We start from the raw sequence: 20,260 nt of genomic DNA on the forward strand, positions 1-20,260 counted from the left end.
TCATGATCTTATAAGCAAGGGCTTCCCATGGTAATTGCCAGCATTAGTGCTAGGCTCTTTTGTCTCATGCAAGTACTTTATAGAGAACCATCCCTTACTTAAAGTCCTTTTATTATTCATTTTGTGCTCCCTACAACTCTGTACTCTGTAAAATGTTATAGTACACAAACTGGCATGCTGGTGCATGCCTGTGATCCCAATACTTGGGAAGCTGAGGCAAGAGGATCACCAAGGCCAGCCTGGGGTACATAATGAGTTCAAGGCTAGATGAACTACCTGGTCAGACCCTGTTTCCAAAAACCAAAAAAAAAAGTGACGGCAGAAATGTTTAATCTCTCATTTGCAAGTAAATGAGACATGGTGTAGCACAGTGGTTACCGAATCAAGCCAAGCTGCCTGCACTGGAATTTGAATTCTCTCCTTATTAGCTACAGATGACTGGCAAATGATCTCACAGGACCTCAGTTTCCTCATCTATAAACTAGAAACTATAATATTTCTTCTACACAGAGTAGTTGTAAGGATTAAATTAGCTAGTACATATAAAATGCTAAAGCAATGCCCGGCACATAGGGCTACCACATAAATCCTTGAGATCACAAGGTGATAATGTCAACAAAGTTGAGATCATAACGTTGGTTCTGGCTGAGACCCACAGACTCCCCCTGCTGTTATCAAATACTATAAAGGTAATATACAGGGAATTCCTGGGCAAGTCAGTCCTCTAGACTCTGACCACTTCAGATAAAACCAGCTGCTTAGATCCAGACACTCTGATCCTATCACTTAAGCACTATAGGCTTGTGAATTAAAACTACACTCTCTCGGAACAATTTCTTGCTTGCACAACTGGAAACTTAGCACATTGAAGGCTTTAAGAGTTTGTGATATTAATAAGCTCCAACACTGTGGCATCTTCTCTCTCAAGCATGCCCTTCCACAAGTCCTGCTCTGCATTCCCAAGTAGCTGCTGGGTGGTAGGAGGACAGAGATGAGTCAAGCAGAATTTGCAAAAGAAACACTTTGAAGGCACACTAAAGTGCAACTTCACACAATGCACCACCGCTGGAGACTCAGAGAATCACAACAGCAGATAAACCTGGGGGCCCTATGGTTACCTGGTGTCCCCTTCTGAGGACAGGATGGCAGGTGTAAACCGTGCCAGCTCAGTACAGGGTCTGCAGCACAAATCACAGAGCAGGATGTGTGGCTGGTGGGGCTCTGCCTTGCAGCGGTAAGTGCTGACCAGTGACTGCCATGTCACCTACAAAGGTCAGGTGTGGCTCTCTACATCTGCGTTCTCCAGCTGGTTGTTTATCTCAGTGCTGAGGTGACAGCTGGCCTCAAGGCACATCTGCCCATGCCTAAAAAATAAAAGTGGAAAGAATTTCCTGTACACAAAGGGCTTTAAAGATAAACCTGTACCTTGCCATCTGACATCGGCCATCTTTGCACCTCACTCTAAAAGTGCCTTAGTTCTGAACACCCTGGTTGCAAAGCGGAGTCTCAGAGTGTGAAAGCAGGAACATCCTCTTCCCACACAGGGCTGTGGGGCTCAGCAGCAGCCTGGGGTGGGTCCTGAGAGAGCCAGCCCATCTCCCGTTTCCACCTGGTTCTGCCCAGCTGCAGTCACCTATCCACTGAGGCCCTGATGTGCCCCAGGCTTGCCGGGCAGGGAAGGAAAGACAAGATCAATGGCTCTGATGGTTGTTGATGTCACAGGAGTTAACTGTTCTGGTTCTTTGTAGGCTAAATCATTTTTGAATCTTGTGTATTTTTTAAATACAAGTCTTGGTCGGATGTGGTGGTGCACACCTGTAATCCCAGCACTTGGAAGGTTGAGGCAGGAAGATTGATGCATGTTCGAGGCCAACCTGGACTACACAGTGAGTTTTAGGCCAGCTTCAACTACACAATGAGACCGCGTCTGAAAACAAACAAACAAACACACACACAAATCTTGTTTAAATCCTCCAAGGAATAATTTTAAGTGAACAATCAACTGGCTGGAATCAGGTCACAGGTCCCACAAACCAGTGGATGTAGCTTGAATATCATTTCTGTATTCAGAACTGAGCAGGACTTGGGTCTGTCTGCTATGAGCGCTACCCAGAGGCCGCTCTGGACTGGCAGGGATCTGGCTCACGTCATTCAATCCTCAGAGGCCCCGAGAATGCTGTTCAGGAGTGGGCTCAGAGCTCAGAAGCAGCTTCCTGCTGTCTCCTTCATTCTCCTCTCTCCCCAGTTTCTCCTAGGTACTTTCACTTCCCTCAGGCACCCCTTTCCTATTTCTCACGCCAAAGGCTGGAGCCTGCGTTCCTCACTTTCACGTGGGAGCATCAGGCCCTGGTCTAGATGATTCATTACAATGGTTCATTTAAGAGGATGGATGTAACTGTCTCCCTCCAGCGGCACCTCTCCGCCTTCTTTAACCTACATAGCTTCATTTCCATCACTGTCCCTGGCCCTGAATCCGAGCCGACATTAGTATTGCTCTACCTGCTAGCTGATCTCCATGCCTCCTACCTTTCTGGATCTGTTACAGTAAATTGTAAGAATTCATTAAAATGGAGTAGAATTATCTATGTGACTTACAGAGCTGATGTAATTATATGAAATAGTATGCATGACAGCACTTTTGAACATTTAGAAGGTGCTCAAAAAATTAGGTGAGGGGCCAGTGGTATAGCTCAGTGAAACAGTGCCTCCCTGGCAAGCACAAGGTCCTGAGTTCGATTCTGGTACCAACAACAACAAAAAAATTAAGTGAGTAACACTAACATGAATGTATTTTCTGAACCTCAATAGAATTTGAAAAGGTTCTTCTTTGAGAAGGGGTCTCATTAGGTAATCCAGGCTGGCCTCAATCCCAGCAAAGAGTGACCCTCCTGCCTCAGCCTCCTAAACTGTGAAGAGATTTTTAAATTAAAGAAAAAAACAGAGTATTTAACATAACTCCTGCATGTTGCATGTATGTTAAACCTTGGGCTCCCAGTAAAACACAGCAGGATGTATAACACATATGTTCATTTTTCTGTCCCTCTTTTTTTTTTTTTTTTTTGGTCTTTTTGAGACAGAGTTTCACTATATAGTTCAGGCTGACTCTGAACTCACTTTGTAGTCCAGGCTGGCCTCAAACTGCCAGTGATCCTCCTGCCACAGCTTCCTGAGTCAGCCTCATGATTACTGGGATTACAGGTGTGCACCACTATGCCTGGCCTTCTCTCCTCTTTAAATACTAGTAAAATCCCAATAAAGTAGTAAAAAGGGGGAATCAATTCACAAAAACAAAAAGGATGAAAGTGGGTCATGATGGCACATGCCTGCAATCCCAGCACTCAGGATGCTAGGGCAGGAGGAAGATCACCAAGAGTTCAAAGCCAACCTGAGCTACATAGCGAAGACAGTCCAAAGAAAGAATGGGAGAAGTCAAGCAAGGTGGCACACACCTACAGTCTGAGCTGCTACTCAGAAACTGGAGAAGGATTAAAACAAAAAATAAAAAGGACTGAAGATCTAGCTCGGTGGTAGAGCACTGGCCTAGCATGTACAACTCCTGGGTTCCAACCCCGGTACTACAAAGAAAGCAAAAAGAAAAAATGAGAGCAGATAAAATAACAGGTAAGTTTCATGAAAATTTTGGCAGTCAGCAAATAAATAGAGGCAGGGAAGCTGTACCAGACATGAGGGCATGGGGCAACTTAAATGCATCTCTACCACAGGAAGTAAGCAGCGAAACAAGCGGTTATCACTCCAGAACCCGGGAAGGCTCAGGAGCGAGAGGTTCCACATATCTCTGAAAGTGGGGGTGAGGCACAGGGCAAAAACCAGAAACAACAGCTTGGGTGGAGCCCTGCCTACAGAGCCCTCACACTTCTCCCTCCTTCCTGCTCAGGCAAATGACCGCGCCTCTCCCACTGAGGAAAAAAGGCTTGTGCAGGATCTTGGGCATCCCAGGCTACACCTGGCTCAGGGGAGGACATGAGCCATTGGATCCTTCTGATTAAAAAGTTCCTCTTAGCCGGGCGTGGTGGCACACAACTGTAATCCCAGCACTCGGGAGGCTGAGGCAGGAGGACCGTTGCGAGTTTGAGGCCAAGGCCAGCCTGAACTGCACAGTGAGATGCTGTCTCAAAAAAGACCGAAAAAAAAAAAAAAATTCTTGTGCTTCAAGCAAAGGAAGGCCAAAATGACCAATATAAAAAGCAGTTGCTACAAAAGTGTATCTTCAGAAAAAAAACAAAAAGAAAATAAATAAAGTGTATCTTAACGTTACAGTGTTCTTCAGAGAACATTCTCGGCCATTCAGAGTCTGAAGTTCATTTCCATTACTGGTCTAACTTGGAAATGTCCCCACTGTCTGTCCTGTACTTGGAAGTGGCTGAGGACAGTGTGTGATAAGGAGACACCCAGCCAGGCAGAGGAGTCAACCTTCCTGTCCTATCAGGAGACTCAATCTAGTGAGCCAAATGATCTTTCTGTACAGAAGTCTCTAATGAACTACAGGGTCATGGGAGTGGCTTACTAGGTAAAGAAAACCTCACACAATACAAACTTTTTTTCTTTATATAATAAAAAACAATTACATGTAAAATCAGTTGGTATTTTTTTTTGTTTTTTTTTTGAGACAGGGTCTCACTATGTAGTTCAGGTTGGCCTTGAGCTCACTTTGTAGCCCAGGCTGGTCTCGAACTCGCAATGATCCTCCTGCCTCAGCCTCCCGAGTGCTGGGATTACAGGTATGCACCACCATGCCCAGCTTCGGTATTTTTCTTTGAAGTTAAAATTTCTTGACAGAACTGGCACTAACCTTGAAAACAAAACCAGGTTAAAGCAACCATAAGTATGACTGAACAGATGCATCTTTAGTGCTATATTGTGGTTCCATGTAAAATTAAAAAAAACTCTCATCATTCAATGCATTCTTAGGTTTTTTTTTTTTTTTTTTAGACAGGGTTGAGGTTGGCCTTAAACTCACAGCAATCCTCCTGCCTCAGCCTCCCTGAGTGCTGGGATTAAAAGTGTACGCCACCACGCCTAGCTTTGGTGTCTTATTAAAAATAAAAAAATCACAAAATGTCGAGGCATAGTGCCACTAGCTCACAACCACCGGGAAACACATTAGTGCCTGTTAGTGCCTAGGACCAACTACAGCCATCAACGCTGAGGGTTTCCTGGGGGGGGGGGGCTCCACTGGTGGCGGGGGGAGACAAGGGTTGGCAGCGAAACCAGGGCCTAAACTCCAGGAAGGCAGAGATTGTTTGCTTTTATTTTGTTCACTGCCTTGTTTGCATGCCCTTTACCTGGGCTGACACATATTTCAGTTAACTGTAAAATAAAAAGGCCGAGAACAAACCATTGTAATGTCCGGACATAGAAACAAACCACAGTGATGCTCAAGACAAACTGAATAAGAAAACTGTCCTCATTTTATGTTTTTGCAATTTTTTTTTTTTGAGACAGGTTCTCAGTATGCAGTTTAGGTTGGCCTTGACTTCACATGTAAGCCCAAACTGGCCTCAAAGTCACAGTGATCTTCCTGCCTCAGCCTCCCAAGACCTGGGATTACAGGCATGTGCCACCATGCCCAGCGTAACTTTTTAATGTCCAATATTAATTAAGAAAGACGGCTGGATCTCCTATCTGCTTTGGCAACCAGTCAGTTGCCCATTAAACAGCCTTTGGACACTCCTGAGTGAACAAAGCGTGGGATAAAGTTGTGGTATTGTATGAAAACAGTTTTGACCTCATCTGCTCCTGAAAGCCTCTGGACTGCCTGGACTGTCCCTGAAGACACTGTTTTGAAAAGATATGTATTCTAAGACTCACAACTTTGATCAGCATTTGAAAGGGATTCTCAAATGAGGAAAGGGGGTAAAAAATGGTAGAAGGAGGAAAATATCACCAACACCATGCAGCTACATTCACAGGAAGGCTAAAACATTTGTTCCTTTAAATAGCACTTGCTCTTTGCACGTCAACATTAATTTCAACAGGAAGTGAAGTGCTATTTGAAGAAAAGAAAAGCCAATGCCTCCCCCTGACAAGACAGTCCCTAGAACAAAAAGCGTATACTCTGGCTCCTTCCAGTTCATGTGTAAATGTCAATTGTTAGCGTACATTTACTTTTTAGACCATTACTTGTAAGTGACATTCTAATTATAAGACCCATAAGTCACCTTCCTCCTGGTTTTTCTTCTCTTGCACAACTTTCTGCTGACTGTCATTCAAATATTATTTAACAGGACAAAAGAGCAATTTCCCATTACCAATCAGTTCCAAACTGCTGCACAGTTTTGTCTCTCAGCCTGCATGTTTCTGTGAATACCAGCTAGAAGGTAATCTGCAAACCAGCTGCTCTCATCCTGTCTAAACAGGGCTGCTGATTAGATAGGCAGCTGGTCATATCACTACAAACAGTTCTAAAAGGCAAAACTGTTCTGAACTATCTCAAGAAAAATCACTACTCATGAGTAACCAGCTCACCTCTTCATTTTTCTCACACTGTGAAGATACATGGTTTCAAACGGTCCACCCACAGACAGGCGGAAACAAGCAGTGACAGTAACTTTCTCAGGAAGTATTTGGCTTTTGTATCCTATTTAAATTTACACCCCTTAGCAAATCTTGAAGAATTTATTAACCAGGCCAGAATGCCCCTCGTCAGCCACATGGGTCTACACGGGAATCCTGAAGGTGAATTTTGGAATGCAGCCTCAGGCATGTTATTTAATTTGCACCTCACTTTTCTCACCTTTAAAATGAAAGTAAACCAACCATGGTGGCACACACCTTTAAAGCCAGCACTCAGGCAGCTGAGGCAGGAGGATCACCATGAGTTTGAGGGCAGCCTGGGCTACATGGTGAGTTCAAGACCAGCCTGAACTGCATAGTGAAACCCTGTCTCAAAATAACAGAAAATAAGTAAAATGTAAATAATAACATTATCTATTCCTTAGGTGGATAACAGTATTGAGATAGTAAGTATGGAAAGCACTTCCGACACTGCCAGACAACACAACATTCACTACCTGCTGACTTCAGTTTTTGTGTACAGTCTATTAAAAGAGCTTCACTCTAGTCACAGTGAATCGAAGAGTTCCTAATAATCAGATGAGCCCCAGGGTCATACTAGAAGGAAATCCGAAGAAAGAGATTTTTACTGCAGTGTCCTTCTCCCTCAAGACAGGGCATTGTCTGCATCTCCTAAGAAAGTGCTGACGAGCCGTGAGCAAGGCCTTCGAGACATTTTCAGTGCTACTATGATACTGTGCTGCTAGTAAGAAGAAAAGAAACTCAAGAAGACTCACCCTTCCAAACAGACTGACAGACACTGAGGCAGAAAGTCTGCTATAGCTCTCTGGGCACAAGAGAACTGTGCTTCCTGCTTCAACATGGACATTTTTGCAGGCATGATAAAACCGGTCTGGCTCCAAAGCCATGTTTTTAACCACTAGACAGAGAGGCAAGTTGCACAAATACACACCATGCTTACACCAGGGAAGGGGACTAAGATTCAGGTCAAGGAACTTGCTTGTCTGTGATATTTAAATTTAGACAATAAGAACCTATGGACCTGAGTAAAGATTTTTTATAACTCATAGTCACATTCTTTATTGGGGGCTTTTGTGGAATTCTATTTGCTTACCACCTGACACACATCTCAACTTGCTCAAGTGTGCAAGCTCTCCCATGGTGAGCCTACTGTCCCAGCAGCCGGCAGCACCTGGAGAGAAAGAAGGGGTGGATAACGACTCCTGACAGGACAGACACAGGCTCTACCCCCCACCAGCAAACTCCAAGACCTCTACGATTTAGTATGTTTTCTGGTCTCCGTGACCCCATTTATCTTCAAATATGACTGTGTCCCCCTTAGCTTAAATTAATTCATTGTACTAAAAATTTCACAAGGTTAAGATGGAAGCGGGTAATCAAAGTTCAGAACAAGAAGAAGACGAAGGATGTGTTTAATTCCTTATCCTAGTAGGATGGATTGTAACATTACAATTGGCCATACGTAATACTCTTAATGAGTAGTTTTTACAAAGAAGATTTTCTTTTATTTCTTACCCATCAAACAGGTTTTTTCCATCTTCTTCCAAATTACTCCACAATAATTGGTCAGGTTTCCTCTTCTTTATTACCTATGAGGGGAAACAATCTGTAAGCCAAACAATCTGTAAGGCTAATGCATAACAAGAAAAAAAGAAATTTCCATGAATCTCATGTATAAATTCAGAAGATGATCAGCTTACTACAACACAGTAAACTCCCCACAAATCCTCAAAACTGACATAAAAGTGAAAAAAAAAAATCTGACCCTTCTTTTAACAAAGATAAGTCACAGATTCAGTCACTTTACAGGTAGGCTGATCCATAAACAGAAATATTAGAGGTCTGCTTCCTAGGGAAAAAATGCACTTCCCCACTGTTTTAAGTTTTAAGGATTACAATTTGCATACAAGCTGAAAGGGGAAAAAAGTACACTGGCACACACCTGTAATCCCAGACTCACGGGAGGCTGAGGCGGAGGACTGTGAGTGGGAAGCCAGCCTGGGTAACTCAGTGAGACCCTGTCTCAAAATCACAGAAAAGGACTGATGGCACAGTCAGTGACAGAACACTTGCCTAGTGTGCCCAAGACCCCGGCTTCCAACCCTACTACCAAAAAAAAAAAAAAAAAAAAAAAAAAAAAAAAGAAAGAAGAAGAAAAGAAATATAATAATGCGAGGTAACATGAAGTGACTCTTTTGTGCTAATTGGATTCATGACCTTTATCAAAGCAGCTTGCTTCTTTAAAAGCAGAATATACTCTATTTCCAAGGACATTATCTTAATCAAATATATCTAGAGTTTATGATTTGGATGAATTATATATATAAGCATTTTTCACATTTCTAATACTTCATTTGAATCTTGATTCCATTAATCTTGAGATTGGTATGCTTGGCTACCATGTATGGGACGGAATATTCTCTATTTTGTCACCCTAACAGCTAACACAAGAATTCCTCTTGGAAGAAACTTCTTTTGTGGAAATGTCTTCCCTCAGTATGGCCCCCTGCCTCTCCTGTCCAGTCCCCTGGAGTGGGTGGCCCTCTACAGAATGGCTGTCAAGATCCCAGAATGGTTGTCAAGAAAGGGAAATTGCTCTGCATTAGACAAGGGGCAGAATGTGTTGTTTTATCTCTGAAGCGAATGGGGAGAAGAATAATGAGGAGAGTGAAAGGGAGAGAAGAAAAGAAGAGCTAGAATAATGGAGCAAAGCTGGGATTAGGTGGGGGTGAAGCACTCAGGTCAAGGGAGCTCTGAAAACATTTTAAGAATGGGAGGCCTTACTAGGAAAGTGTCTGCCTTCCTGCAAAGCAAGACTCACCCATCTCTATTCCCCCATCTTTGGTTAAGTGTATAAAATCTGCAAATGCTGTGGTGAGGGCCTCCCAAAATCAGAGACAAGTTTCACATCTGGTGCGCTATGGTACAAACCAGTGGCACAGGCAAGGAAGTGTGACCCAGGAGGCAGAAGATGCCCCATGATCATGAAGCGCAGAAAATACACAAACACTTTTAGGGACAGCTCACATCTTCCACATATTCTAGGTTGAGAGGTCTGGTGCAAACTTTATGGAAAAACTAAATGGATGCTGTACAAATGGAAGACTTTCCTATCCAAACAATCCCACTTTCAATGTAAGAGCATCAAAATAAGTTGAAAGTTAATTTAATTGCACTTAAAAACCAAGCAATGTTATGTTATGTTTCGTTATGTTATGTTATGTTATATTGTTATTTTTGACATAGGGTCTAGATATGTAGCCCAGACTGGCCTTGAACGCTTGGTGATCCTCCTGCCTCAGTCTCATGAGTGCTGGGATTACAGGCATGCAGCACCACACCTGGTGAAAATCAATTCTTGAAACCTAATCCAACTTACTTTTATCTGCCAAATAATAACAATCACAATAATTATTATGATGGCTATAAACAAGTCACAGCCTTTAATGTATGGCAGTCATTCATCTAAGTGTTTTATAGATTTTAGTTCATTTAATCCTCACAACTATGAGACAGGTATTTTCATTTTCCATTGTACAGACAAGGAGACTGAGGCACAAATAAATCCCATAGAATCAATACGTGGCAGAGCTACAATTCAAGTCCAGGTTTCCACTTTTAAGAAGTGCAAGCCACAAGGCCTAATGTCAGGGTGGCAGCAGTAATCCACCTCCTTTGATCACTCACTGTGTTAATGTAAGCAGACAGGGCATGCTCAGATGGCTAACCAAGTAGAAGAGGTGTTCTCTTTAAAATACTTACACTCTACATCTTAAAATGTGGCTTATACATTTTTAAATATATTTTCTACATTTCATAAGATTTTACTATATTTTATACTTTTTGAGGAGGGATCTCAATTTATTAACAGGAAAGTTAAATGTAATAGTCCTCAAGAAAATTGTAAACTGCATGTACTGCGAACATGTACTAATAAAAAAAAGTGTAAAAAATAATATATCTTGGAAAGTTCAAAAAGTTAATGAAAATGTTAATAAATTTAAATCAGAAAATAAATCTGACCAACATCCACCTTTTTCAACAAACTCAGTTACATGGCACATTCCAAAATACAAATTCTGTGCCATGTTCAATCTGTGGCTGTCTGTTCCTGTCAGCTCCTACTGGTCGGCAGCAGCTCCTGGTGTTACTGGGAGCATCTGTGATGTCTAAAAGAGTGCCTAGATAAATCCTGATAAAGGAATGAAGAGGCTGGAGAGATAGAAAAAACATGTTAAGTCCACCTGTTATTTCCACTCATATTCTAAGGCTCTAAGATGCCAGGCTTACTTCCCACCCTTCTACCACTTCCTAATCGTATCAGCAAGGCCTTGCTGGATTGAAGTATGTCCTCAGCCCAGCCACATGGTTTACCTATCCCAAGTGGTAAGTGCACATGGTAGAATGCCTTAGATAAAGAGCCGAAGAAGATCTATGTGTGCATGAGAGTGAACATATTGTTATGGTACTGTACAGCTTTCAAAGTGCTCCCACACATATCTGCTGGATGTCTCAGGCCAGCCCCAAGAGTAAGTGAGGCAGGTGTGACAATCTAGGAAGCTGTATCTAATGCTGCATGTTTTGGACTCAAAACATTCTCAGTGTCACTGCCAAAGAGGCAACGGCTCAAAATCTGAGCTAGGCTTCGATGCTTTTTCTGCATTTGGATAGAAAGTTTACAAGAGTGACCTATTTTAAGTCAAGGTTATAAATTAATATTATATCATAAATGATTAGGCATATCTTATCAAAATCCAAACACACCAATAGTCTTGGAAAACACAAAGGTAAAGGAAACTCACAGTTAAGTGCAGGAAGGAAACTCACATGACTAAATAAAGAAAAATTTTACATGTATCCATATGAAAAGTAAGGAAACTTCGTATGAAAATTTAAGGAGACCACAGTCAGAACTCAATGTCTCTGGGCTGTTTAGTTAGACTGGTAGGAAGAAAACTAGACAAAGTATCAGGGAGCATGGGGTTCCGTCCACACTCTGCCACAATGAGCTGTGTCATCTCTAGGGCAACTCAAATTTTAAACTCTTAAAATTTCATTCTTATGACACCTAGAGTAAACAATGCAAAAAGAAACATGTAACACTTTATATTTCAGTGCACCACACAGATAGCATGAAGATAGGGTCACAATCACTGTTCTAAGATTCAAAGTTACTAGTGTGCCCCAGGTTTTATCCATTAACGGCTCTAGGTGGGTTTGGTTTAAATTCAGACCTTCTGCATAGGAACTCTGCAAAACAGAGAGCGATAGATTTCTGTGAAATACAAAGGATGCTAGGATAGTACTTGCACACCCTGACGGATCACAGAATAATCTAGGTGGGAACACTGCTGTTCATTTCCCAAATATGTTGATTTCTTTTATTTATTTATTTTTGGTACCAGGAATTGAACTCCCGACCTCTTGCTTACCAGGCAAGTGCTGTGCTGCTGAGCTAAATCCCCAGCCCTGTTGATGTCTTTTAAACTTTGTTAAACTGCCTCCTTACCATAAAACAGATATACGGCCTGTGGGTTTGGGAAGCTGAGTCACATCACACACCTGGAAAGGCAGCCTGGATAGTGACCTTCCCAGGGCAGGGCTTCTTATTCACAATTGTGTCCTGTTGACACAGCAGAATAACAAAACAAAGGACATATTAATATACTGCTGGGCAAATGAGTCACTGGTAGAGGACTCCCACTTTTTATATGTCTCTTAAATTTCACTCCTTATGCAAAATGCTTTCTCACATTTTTAAAGTATTTATTTTCAATTTAAGAAGTCATGCAGGGCTGAGGATATAGCTCAGCAGCACAGTGTCTGCCTGGCAAGCACAAGGCCCTGAGTTCAATTCCTGACACTAAAAATAAATAAATAAATAAATAAAATGTCATGTGCTATTCTTGTACCATTGCAAATCTGAACTTTATCACCTCTCCGTAAGTGTACTGCTGTATCAGAACAAAACATGTCATACTGTTTTAGCCTTCCTAAGCAAAAACCATCTGGAATCAAACCGTGATGCATTAGGAGATCCAGAGTCTCAGACTGAAATGTGGTCACGCTCCACATTAGAATTTTTTCCAAATGTCCACAGAATACTCTGGTTTCTCTTCAGATCGTATAAATCTTTCACCTTTCACCAAATGTCCACAGAGTGAACCATGATCAAAAAGGCTTTAGGAGCCCACCTGCCCTGCTCACTGACTTCCAGGTCTAATACAATAGTAGAAGATGGAGCATAAGAACATGGGACAGTGAAAAGGCCTTAGATTTAGAATACAATCCAAAGGCTTGAGTTTAAGATCCAGCTTACTGGCAGTGTAAACCTGGACAACTCAGTAATGCTTGGGACCCTACTTCTAAACTTGTAAATGGACATAACATCAGCTCTAACACTTTCAAGCGTGCTCAAAGGTCAGAGGAAAATGTGTATACGTGCATTATAAACTGGCAACAGTTGTACATGTGCTACTTATTCTTTCTTTGCTACTAAAGAAAGCAAAGAGTTTTTATATCATTGTCCGGGCAAGAGGAGAGATCAACATTCAAACATTCTAGGGACTCCAGGGGAAGTCAGGATAAAAGAGCCAGATGAGCCAGATCACTCAGGTAGAATTCAAAGAATACTAAAATGCTTTTGGCATCCGGTTCTTTATTTCAGTTAAACAATGTCTAGTCTGAGCTGACAGCTTAATAAGGACGAAGGACATTAGATCTTAGCCAGACTGGGAGTCCCTTCTCACCACAAACAAAATGACCTAGCAGCAACGGCCTAATGCGCTTGCTCGGTCCCCACTCATCCCAGCTAAGTGCAAACAAAAGCAACTCAAATCCGCTTTAGTAGAACGGCAGCACTGTCAGGCACAAAATCAAAGAGCATCCACCAAAGCTGCTCTTTCAACGCGCAGGTCAAAGCCAATCTTGACTGTAATGCATTCTCTATATAATAGATATTAGTTGCAAGAATGCAACTGCCCGCATACATTCAAACCATTTTCAAACACGAAGTCCATCACTGCCAAGAATTCCCTACAAATACTACACAACAGTTTTGTCAGCACAGAGTAGCAACTTTAATGGAGAGGACGTTCATAAACAATTATTCTGCTACACAAACACACACTTACTCCCTTGCTCAGTTCATTCTCACAAGGAGACAGATGTCAGTGGTGTTTCACAGATGAAGAATGAAGACTCGTACTGGGTGGGAAAGGACTGGCCCAGGATCACCCTACCAAGCACACAACAGCATATGCGCCCGAGACAACTGCTCTGCATTGGTCCAGTCCTAGTAACCCAGCACCAGTGACCAATCATGAGGGTAAGTAGTTTTCTGTCCATGATAAACTTAGCTGGTGGTGGGCCTTGCTCGAGAGTTATTGCACTGTGCAGCTGTACTCCTTCCACAGAAAAGGTTTCTAACTTAACCCCCACAAATGAGATTGAACCCACAGTCTTCTAACTAGGTATATAGGGAGTTCTGGCCACCCTGAACTACATAGCAAGACCTTTTCTCAAGGGGGGAGGGGGCTTTTATTTCCAGTTAGTTTAATGAGAGAAGATAGAGATACACAGGTAAGGGAAAGAATACTAAGGAAGAGACCTTTTTAGCAGCTTACACTTGAACATAACTAAGACATCTGAAACTATTTAGAGGAGGAAATAACTTAAATGAAACACCAAAACAAATAAGGTATTTTAAGGAACCAAGACAGTAAAGGAAGCTGAATAAATGCTTTTGTAAAAAAAGAAAAAATACAATTAACATATCCAGAGAAGAGCTATTTCATTTATGAAACAAAAAATAGAAGACTATTAAAAAGCAACATTCAGAGAAAAAAATTCCTCTTTTTGTTGTTGTTGTTTTGTTTTACCAATGCAGTTTATTATCTTGCAATTCAGGAGGCCAGAAAACTAAGGTGGGCTGCACTACCCCAAAAACTAAGGTGGCACCAGTGTCAAGCTCCTTCTGGGGATTCCAGGTCAGAAGCAGCTCCCTGCTTTCCTTGCTACTAAAAGCTATGCACTCACATTGGCTCATGGCCCCTTCCTACATTTCCAGAAAGGGCAGGCTGGGTCCTTCTCACACTGATCCATTCTTGCTTCAAAAATAATTACTGGGCTGGGGATACAGCTCGGTGGCACAGTACCTGCCTGGCAAATGTAAGGTCGTGAGTTCAATTCCTGGTACCAGAAAAAAAATTCTTAAAAATTAAAAATATGTCAGCAAAAATATAAAACTGATTAGGAGCTTTGAAGATGAAGTCTAAGACACTTTTCAAAAACAAAAAGACAAAAAGAAGGAAAACAGCAAAAATGAGAAAATTAAAGAACCCATCTCTCTGAAATTTCTAACGAAAGTAACGAGTCTCAGACAGAACAGAGAAAATTGAGTACATGAAGGAAGAAGTAAAGGTTGAGTAGAATTTAAAAGTTGATTAATATTTAAAAATTCAAAACATCTCAGAACTGAAAAACTTATTTTCATATTGAAAAGGCCCCAAAAGAGGCTGGCAAAATAGACAAAACAAGGCCGACAGTGAGGCAGAGCATTGTAAAATTTCAGCATATCTCAAAAGAGGAAGAAGGAACTGAGAATCTAAAGCTGGTGGTACATGCTCATAATCCCAGCACTTTGGGAGGCTGAGGCAGGAGGACCGCAAATTTCAACCTACTTTGGGGAACTCAGTGACTTTGCAAGACCCTATCTCAACATAAAGATGGGCTGGGGGTGTTGCTCAGTGTGAAGGCCCTGGGTTAAATGCACAGTACTGATAAATAAAGTAAAATCAGAACAGAATGACTTCTTGCCACGTGTGGTGGTGCACAGCTGTAATCCCAGCACTTGGTAGGCTCAGACAAGAGGATCACTGTGAATTTAAACCTAGCCTGGGCTTCACAGTGAGGCCAGCATAAATTATAGAGGAGAAAAAAAAACTTGGACTTCTTAACAGCAGCAGAAGCTGGATGTTGACCATGAGAATTTTTTTTTCCCTCTGGAATTTTTGCTTTTGGGTTTTCTTGTTTGTTTGGTTTGGTTTGGGTTGAGCTGATTTTTTGAGACAGAGTCTTGCTTCGTAGTATATAGAACAGGCTGGCCTCAAACTATCAGTGATCCTCCTGCCTCAGCCTCCCAACTGCTGGGATTACAGGTATGTGCCACCAAGAACCCCGCCCCCATGGAGAGTTTTAAAAGTTAAATCAAACCTACTCTGGTAAAAACATTTCCTCTCACTTTTCAGCATAGATGAAAACAATAAGATCAGATTATTAGCAAGGCAATTTCACTATAGCATACACAGCTTTTAAGTAGAAAGCTTCAAAAAAATTAGCTTATTTCATAGTACTCTAAAATCATGAGAAAACTGTACTTTGTACTTCTATATAACACACGATTTTTTGTCCCTTTGTTTTGTTTGGGTCTCACCGTGTTATCCAGTCTGGCTTCAAATTTGTGGGCTCAAGTAACCCTTCTGTCTCTACCTCCTAAGTAGCTGGACATACAGGTACATGCTTAGGCACCCAAGTTTGAACAAAATACATTGACATCTACAAAATATAATGCATACCCAAAATATTCTTGAGTTTAAAAAAATCATATAATAGCTAGGTGTGATGGTGCACACCTGTAATCCCAGCACTTGGGAGGCTGAGGCAGTATTGCTGTGAGTTCGAGGCTAGCCTGGGCTACACAGTGAGTTCAAGGTCAGCCTGAACTACATAATGAGACCCTGTTTCAAAAAAAAAGTATAGTTTCTTTTTACTGTAATTTTTTTAAAATTTAAATATTCATTGTATATTTCAATCACTGCTTATACTATGTCCATTCTTTCATATTCATGGATAGGGTGACTTGACTTTGTAAAAAAAAATTCTAAGCCTTGCTAAAATCAATCTAAAAGTCAAAAAAAATCTCAGTCAAAATTATAACATGGGGTTGGGGGTGTAACTCAGTGGTAGAGCACTTGGCTAGTGTGTACCAGGCCCTGAGTTCAATTTTTTAAATATCCATATGCATTAAAAATAATGGGAAAATAAAGCCATAAAACTAAAAGAAGGAGACCTGAGATGATCTTGGAGACCCACATCCAAGAAGTGCTAATAAGGCAAATATAATACATTAAAGATTTTTTAAAAACCTTTAAATCTGAGCCAAGCATGGTGGCACATGTCTGTGATCCCAGCACTTGGGAGGTTGAGGCAGGAGGATCAATGAATTCGAGGCCAGCCTGGGTACACAGTGAGTTCAAAACCAGTCTGAGCTGGGCGTGATAGCACACACCTTAATCCCAACACTCAGGAGGCTAAGACAGGAGGATCGTTGAGTTCAAGACCAGCCTGGGCTACAAAGTGAGCTCAAGGCCAGCCTGAACTGCATAGTGAGACCCTGTCTCAAAAAGACAAAAAAAAAAAAAAAAAAAAAATCAGCCTGAACTACATGGTGCGACCCCGTCTCCAAAAAACAAAAACAAAACAAAACAAAACAACCACAGCTCTGACTACATACAAATCAAGCATGTGTGTTCAGTAAAGACCACTACAGATAGCCAGGTTCAGTAGCATATGCCTGTAACGCTAGCTACTTAGAAGGCTGAGGCAAGGGAATCACATGTTCAGGCCAGCCTGGGCAACTTAGTGACACCTTGTATCAAAACAAAATTTTTCAAATGGCTGGGGATGTAGCTCAGTAGTACAGCACTTGCTCGGCATGCATAAGGCTCTGAGTTCAATCCCTAGTCCTGGAGGGAGTGGGGAAACAAAAAATTAATAGGTGATACCGCAGGAAATATTAGTATGGCTAAAAACCAAACAGGGACAAACATATATATGTATATATGATACATGTATTTATATATGTAAAAGATTTTTGTAAATCAAGAATACAGGAAACAAAGGGTATGAGGAAAACAGCCACCTAGAATATAAAGAAATGCTCAAACTCACTATTAATTAGAAGCGTAAATTAAAACAAGACATCACTAAATGGCAAAAATCGGAAATGTGGACCAGAGTGTTGGGGAGTTTGTAGGAACACAGTGCTGATGGGGTAGATGATGACGCAGCCCTTCGGCAATGAACAGTACTCATTCTATGCACGGGCATCTAATAAAATTAAGATATAGGTGGCTGCAGCAAGGGATAGCCATGCATGTCTGTAATCACAGCATTGGGGGTATTGAGACAGAAGCATTAAAAGTCCAAAGCCAGCCTGGGCTGCAGTAGCGAAATTAAGGCCAGTGTGGATTACATAGTGAGACCTTGTTTCAAAAAATAAACAAATAAGTAAACAAGTGCCCTGGGCACATGGCTGTAATCCCAGCTACTCAGCAGGCTGAGTTAGTAGGATCACAAATTCACAGCCAGCTTGAGCTTCTTAGCAAAATCCTGTCTCAAAATTAAAAGTGATAGGGATGTAGCTCAGTGCAAAGGCCCTGGGTTCAGTCCCCAGTACCACAGGGGTAGGGAAGAAAAGATATAGATGGCTGCTTCTATTAGAACCTATCTCCAAAAAATAGACAAATAGACAAACACAGGTCTCTGTTTGCTCATATGGAAAGATGTTCATTGTTAAGTTATGAAGAGGTGTTTTTTTGTTTGTTTGTTTTTGGTATCAGGAATCAAACTCACGCTCTTACGCTTGCCAGGCAGGTGCTTTGCCGCTGGGCTATATCCTTGGCCCCTAAAAAGTTTCATTATAGAACAGTATGTAGACTATCCCTTATTTGTAAAATGTGAGGGCTAGGGTTAAAGCATTCTCTTTTTGGGGGGATATGTTCACTTTTTACTTGGTATACTTTGGGCACCTAATTTTAACAGTACATGAGGATGGGTCAGCTGACTGAGAACATATTTATGAAGGAGTATTCTGTAGTGGGGAAGGGAAAGAGGTTGGCAAAGATAAGAACTGTTCTGTTGATTTGAGCTGCACTTGTCAAGGTTTCGAGTCAGAAATGAGGACTGGACTGGCAGAAACAGCATATCATGGAAGTTGAGGCTGACTCGTGGTGATTGTAGAGGCAGTGAAAAGAGCCTGCATCTGATCTGAAAAATGATCTGTGAAAGGGATGACACTAGTGTCTAGTCATGGCTAAGCTAAACAGTGCACATAAATTGTGTGATAGTCACTGGCGCGTAGTAAATGCTCAGTTAGCCTTCATCATTGAATGAGAAGCACATTATCTTTTGTGAGCCACTATAAATTACCGTGGTTGCTTTTGCTATATGCAGTGATGATTCCTCTGACCCCACAAACATCATGTAAGTGAGCCCTTGACTTTTTATTTACTTCTGTGTCCTCCCACCTACTGGCACTTAGTATCAAACATTGAAATACTGAAGTGTTGCAATTTTAAAACAAAATTAGGTATATAATGTCCTACATGTCACTGTTAGTTTTCTTTACCAAGATTATCGTGTACACCAATTACCATTTGAGGTTTATGTCATTTCATTATGAGACATTTAAAAAGGGAGAGGTAGGGGCTGGGGATTTAGCTCAGCGGCAAAGTGCCTGCCTGGCAAGGCGCAAGGTCGTGAGTTCGGTTCCTGATACCAGAGAAAAACCAAAAAAAAAAATAAAAAAATAAAAAAATAAAAAGGGAGAGGGGAACTTTTTTTTTTAGCATGATCTTCTGTGCTCAGGATGTGGAGTAGATGTGTCGCTTTGCACTGAACATGTGTTTTTGTTAGCAGTGTGGTGTAATGAGTGTATTAGCTACAACACCTAGATTGGCAGCCAGCAGTTTGCTTGTGAAATCTTTTAGAAAACTGAAATTGGGTGAGAAAATTCCTGAGCAGTTAAGTATCTTGGGGCGGGGGTAGTAAATAGAACAAATGAAGTAAAAAAAAAAAATTCTCTTTCCTAAAGTAATTGTTTCACCACTGAAAGCTGTGAGAAGAGGTGTGTTAGATGAGGACTGAGATATGGCAGTGTTTATGTAGCGCTTTAGTGCTTTTTATATTGTGGCTTGTCCTTTAAAGGATTTGAAGACATATTTTTATTTCATGAAAAAATTTGGTAAGGCTACCTTAAGAATGATAAGATTCTTTTCGCTCTGTGTGTGTGTGTGTGTGTGTGTGTGTGTCTGTGTGTGTGTGTTTTCTAGTGTAAGTTATTTTTCCCTTCAACTTTCAGTTCAAGAATCTTTTCTGGCCAGTAATGGTGGCACCTGTAATCCCAGTACTGAGGAAGCTAAGACAGGAGGATCGCTATGAGCTTGAGGCTGGCCTGGGCTACAAAATGAGTTCAAGCCTGAACTGCGTAGTGAGACCCTGTCTCAAAAAAATGAAACAAAACAAAAAGAATCTTTTCTGAGGTTGTAAAAACATACCTATATAAATAGGGAGAGTTTCTATTTAAACACAGTTCTTGGCATCTCATGGGTGTTTAATACCTTTTTAATTATGTAAATTAATGTACGCATGTATGAAACGTATTCGTCTGCCTTTCTATCCTGTGATCTGGGCAGTCTAACACTGGTACACAAAGGCCTTCAGTCAGCCCTCATGCCCACAGCCACCTCTCTCAATATGTTTGATGTGTCTTGATTCTGCATGTATTTTTGTAAAATGTTTGGTGTTTTTTTTGTATAGGTACCTTTAATTAGAAAATAGATTATCAAAAAAAAAAAAAAAAAAAAAAAAAAAGGGGCTGGGGATTTAGCTCAGCGGCAAAAGCGCCTGCCTGGCAAGCGCAAGG

At 41.4% G+C, this 20,260-nt stretch overlaps 1 protein-coding gene across 1 annotated transcript in view; it reads right to left on the reverse strand.

The window, feature by feature from the left end:
- The window catches only part of Usp49 (ubiquitin specific peptidase 49), a gene marked incomplete in the record, with an annotated part of 50,793 nt that overhangs the window by 22,334 nt on the left and 8,199 nt on the right, over positions 1-20,260 (reverse strand). Inside the window, 2 exon segments of the mRNA XM_013516779.1 lie at positions 7,649-7,726; positions 8,071-8,144.

This window comes from Chinchilla lanigera, unplaced genomic scaffold (assembly GCF_000276665.1).
Source record: "Chinchilla lanigera isolate Chin_1 unplaced genomic scaffold, ChiLan1.0 scaffold00036, whole genome shotgun sequence".
Classification (NCBI taxonomy): Eukaryota; Metazoa; Chordata; class Mammalia; order Rodentia; family Chinchillidae; genus Chinchilla; species Chinchilla lanigera.